The sequence below is a fragment of the Vicia villosa genome, unplaced genomic scaffold (genome assembly GCF_029867415.1).
Source record: "Vicia villosa cultivar HV-30 ecotype Madison, WI unplaced genomic scaffold, Vvil1.0 ctg.002998F_1_1, whole genome shotgun sequence".
Classification (NCBI taxonomy): Eukaryota; Viridiplantae; Streptophyta; class Magnoliopsida; order Fabales; family Fabaceae; genus Vicia; species Vicia villosa.
The window spans coordinates 124,359-129,320 of record NW_026706087.1 but is presented as its reverse complement, the minus strand read 5'-3'; positions in this window follow the sequence as shown (position 1 = coordinate 129,320).

The following is a 4,962-nucleotide window of genomic DNA, read 5'->3' as shown; positions in this document are numbered from 1 at the left end:
ACGCCTATGCCCTCAATTTGTTCTAATTTTACTTCTAACGAGAAACCCCTAATTAAACCATAAAAAGCTCAACTCGGACATTAATGGCAAAATACGATTAAGGCACGCAAACTCCACACAAACAGTCCAGAAACAATCAGAGCATTGAAACAAACAAGAATGTGCAATTAGATTTCAATGAAGATGCATATATTGTCCAGATCGAAGAGATTTTTAGAGCGACTTACCTTGACAAATATGAGATAGTTCTGGGGGTTTTAAAGCAGAGAAACGATCCAGTCACCTTCAGAGACCTTCAAGGAAGCGCTTGCACCTTTTAATTCTTGTTGAAACCTCTTAATTCTCCGAAACCGAGTTTGAGTTTCTTGGTGAATTTTTGGTTCTTGATGCCTTGCCTCTAGTCTCAATCTCCAACCCTTATTCGTATGCACCCTGTTCTATTCTTAAAGGAGGGGTAATTAGGTTACAGATTGAAGCCCAAGACCCTTTGAATCCATTCTTGCAAAATTTGGAAGATTTGATTTTGTTCTTGAATAACAAGCTACTATATTGGGCCAATATTGTGTCAATTTCCTCCAATCCACTTATGCACGAAAATCAGATTATATTTAGCCATTAATGTTGATTGGAATCAATCCATATACACCTCTTTAACAAAATATTTGATTTTCTACTTAATTAAATCATTAAAAATGAAATAAAAATCATATTAAATCAAATAATAAGTTAAATTTCGTGGCATATGGTTTTGGGCATGCTAATGACTTGTGGACCAAGATTTAATCATAATACCATAGGCCTATTTGCAAAAATTTCCAATTTGAACCTTCTTATTTCACATTTTGCCTCCCAAAATTGCCCAACTTTGATCAAGCATATCTCACTCAATTTTTAAGCTATGAGGGAGTTCTAGGACTTTTTGGAAACCTCAAGATGTACTCTATAAGCCACTTTGGAACATATGTTTCATTTGGAGCTCTTATCTTGATCATATCTTCTTTGACAAAAAACTGCTTTTGAAGGATGCCTGAAAATGACCTATAATCTTTTGCATCATACCTCTCAAATGAAGCATTTCTGGCCTTGGCTTGTGAGAGACGAAGTTGTAGAGAATCCAATTTCCTTCAAAATAGGCTTTGAGTGGGGAATTTTTGATGTTCCATGTGAAATTTATGCCCAGTCAAAGTTGGGTTGACTTTCTCCTAAAGAACCCTAATTTAAGCCTTTTTGCACTTGTTCATTTCTGAGTTTCTATTAATAGAATCATGATCATTCTTTGATCAAATGATGGATATACTTTAATTCACTTGATGTTTGACTAATGATCAAAGGTTTGGACCATGCTTTGATTGTGGTTGACATTTTAGGTCAAACTAGTTGACTGTGGATCATCCGGGGGCTTCATTGGGACCTCACTTATCCCATTACCTTAGGGGGATACCCAACCCTAGTTTCAGAAGAACCTTGTGTAATTCCTCGATGAAACCCTTTGAGCATTGAATCCATGTGAGTGAAATATGGAAGGCAAATTTTGGGGTGTGACAGCTGCCCCTATTTAATTACCTTGGATCGAATGGCGTGAGAATACGCAGGTCTCACGTTGTTCGGATCGAAGAGTTATTAAATAATGGAAGACCCCTAAATTTACCCTGCGCTTGAGTGTGAGAGAAAGAATCGTCCTACTAAAGCCTGAGTCTTACATAGCGAGGACTTGTAGTTAGTTGTATGATCAGCTTGCTACCATTGATAGCAAACTTTCGTAATTTGTGGACTCCACTTACTATAGTTCTAGTAAGTTTCCGTAGTTTGTGAACCCTCACTTACTATAGTTCTAGTAAGTTTACCTGCACCAATAGGATTACTTGTCATAGCTCTGACAAGCTCGCCTGCACCATTCGGATCATCTGTCATGGTTCGGACAAATTTCACCTACACCGTTAGGATCCTTTATCCTTGTTCGGACAAATTCACCTGCACCAAGGGATCATTTGCTATGCTTATAGCAAACTTACCTGCACCAATAGGATCATTTGCGAGGGTTATCGCAAACTCACCTGCACCATTAGGATCATTCGCGAGGGTTATCGCGAACTTACCTGCACCATTAGATTGCTTACCCTAGTTCGGGCAAATTGACCTGCGTAGAAGTTTGTTTTGTAAATGCGTATGCATCATGCTTATGCATTATGCGTATGCCCCTGTTGTTTGTATAATGTATATGTATGAATGTCTACACACGTAAATGTTACATGTATGCAAATGAATAAGTATGATAACCCTAACACCCTATCTCCTCATCACCCATTGCTTTTGTTTAACTCCTTTTGAAGGTACGTGAATCCTAGTTTGGATTGCATTTGAATGATCCATTGATATTATCCTTTATGAGAGAATTATGGTAGATCAGAATGATTGCGACGTAGGGCGTATGTAGCCTTCCGGAGATTTCGTAGTTTTATCCTATTGCTTCTGTTTTGAAAGTTTGTAAGTTTCCCAGATTAAATCCAAGTTAAAGCTTATGAAAATAATTTATCCTTGGCAAATGGTATTGAAATGAGAAAGAAAGCGTAGTATGCAAGAAAAGGAAACTTTTATTGATATTGCCTTGGATTGGCGAGTGTACAAAAATGCGGGAAAAGAAAATGACAAATAGAAATGATATTAATACTGCCGTTGCTCCTTTGTTATCGAGGGTCCCAGTAATCCTTCGACCTTAGAAGTAGATGATTACACGAATCCTTATCCTTCGTAGTTCGCTTTTGGCTATTATCCGGTAATCCTGCCTTCGCTAGGCATAATACTTCTTGACCGCATCAGAGTTGATTGGGTGCGGTAGCTCATCCCCATCCATTGTAGTGAGAACTAATGCTCCTCCTGAGAACACCGTTTTTACAATATATGGACCTTCGTAGTTAGGTGTCCATTTTCCACGGGCGTCAAGTCGAGGTAATAGTATTTTCTTGAGAAGAATATCACCTTCTTTGTAAGTTCGAGGACGGTCCTTTTTATCAAATGCTTTTTTCATCCTTTTCTGATAGAGTTGCCCATGACACAAAGCCGTCAGTCGCTTTTCTTCAACGAGATTAAGCTGATCAAAACGAGTTTTTATCCATTCTGATTCTTCTAACTTTGTGTCAGCTATGACTCTCAATGAAGGAATCTCCACTTCGATGGGGAGGACTGCTTCCATACCATAAACCAGGGAGAATGGGTTGCCCCTGTGGATGTGCGCACCGAGGTTCTGTAGCCGTGTAGGGCGAAGGGAAGCATTTTGTGCCAATCCTTGTATGTTTTCACCATCTTTTGTATTATCTTTTTGATATTCCTATTTGCAGCTTCGACAGCGCCGTTCATTTTAGGCCTGTATGGTGAAGAATTGTGGTGTTCAATCTTGAACTCCTCACACATCTCCCTCATCATGTTGTTGTTTAGATTCGACCCATTGTCGGTGATAATCCTGTTTGGAACCCCATACCGACATATGATGTTATGCTTGATGAACCGAGTGACTACTTGTCTCGTCACGTTGGTGTAAGAAGCAGCTTCAACCCATTTGGTGAAATAATCTATTGCAACCAATATGAATCGGTGTCCGTTGGAAGCTTTCGGTTCGATCATCCCTATCATGTCAATCCCCCACATTGCAAACGACCACGGTGAACTCAGAACGTTCAACGGATTTGGCGGTACATGTACTTTGTCAGCGTAAATCTGGCACTTGTGACATGTTCTTGCATATTGGAAACAGCCAGCTTCCATTGTTAACCAGTAATACCCTGCTCGTAGTATTTTCCTAGCCATTGAGTGTCCATTTGCATGAGTTCCGAAGGTTCCTTCGTGTACTTCTCTGATAATCTCCTTGGCCTCATTTTTATCCACACACCTTAGTAACACCGAGTCATAATTTCGTTTGTATAGGATATTTCCGCTCAGGAAGAACTTAGCCGCCAATCTCCTTAGTGTCTTTTTATCAATCGTAGAGGCGTTCTCCGGGTATTCTTGTTTCTCCAAGTACCTTTTGATATCGTGGTACCATGGATTGTTGTCAGACTGCTCCTCGATTGTGAGACAATAAGCCGGCTCGTCAAAGTGTCTAACCGTTATCCGTGGTTCGTGGTTTGGCCAGGTCACTTTGAACACAGAGGAAAGTGTCGCTAATGCGTCAGCCATTTGATTTTCTTCCCTTGGGATATGAGTAAAAGTGATTGTCTCAAACTCAGCCATTAACTCCAGTATAAGGTCTCGATATGGGATTAGCTTTGAATCTCGAGTATCCCATTCTTTATTGACCTGGTGGATTACTAGTGCTGAATCCCCGTACACCTCAAGTAGTTTAATCCTCAGGTCTATTGCGGATTCTAACCCCAATATGCATGCTTCGTATTCTGCAATGTTGTTGGTGCAGTCAAAGCACAGTCTTGCAGTAAAAGGTAAGTGACGATTGTCAGGAGATGTCAAGACTGCCCCTATACCGTGTCCATATGCATTTGAGGCTCCGTCGAACATAAGTGTCCATACCAAGCCCGGTTTGGGTCCTTCGTCGGGTCCTGGTATTTCGTAGTCTCTTACTAGCATAATGTCCTCATCGGGGAAGTCGAACTTCATAGACTGATACTCTTCGATGGGTTGGTGAGCTAGATGTTCTGCCAGTACACTCCCTTTTATTGCCTTTTGAGTGACGTATTGTATGTAGTATTCTGACAGTAACATTTTCCATTTTTCGATTCTCCCCGTGAGGGCTTGTTTTTCGAACACGTATTTCAAAGGATCCATCCTCGATATCAGCCATGTGGAATGGTTCAGCATATATTGCCTTAGACGTTTGGAGGCCCATGCTAGGGCACAACATGTCTTTTCCAATGGTGAATACCGAGATTCGCAATCCGTGAATTTCTTACTAAGGTAATAAATAGCGTGTTCTTTTCTGCCTGTTTCATCTTGTTGCCCCAGTACACACCCCAT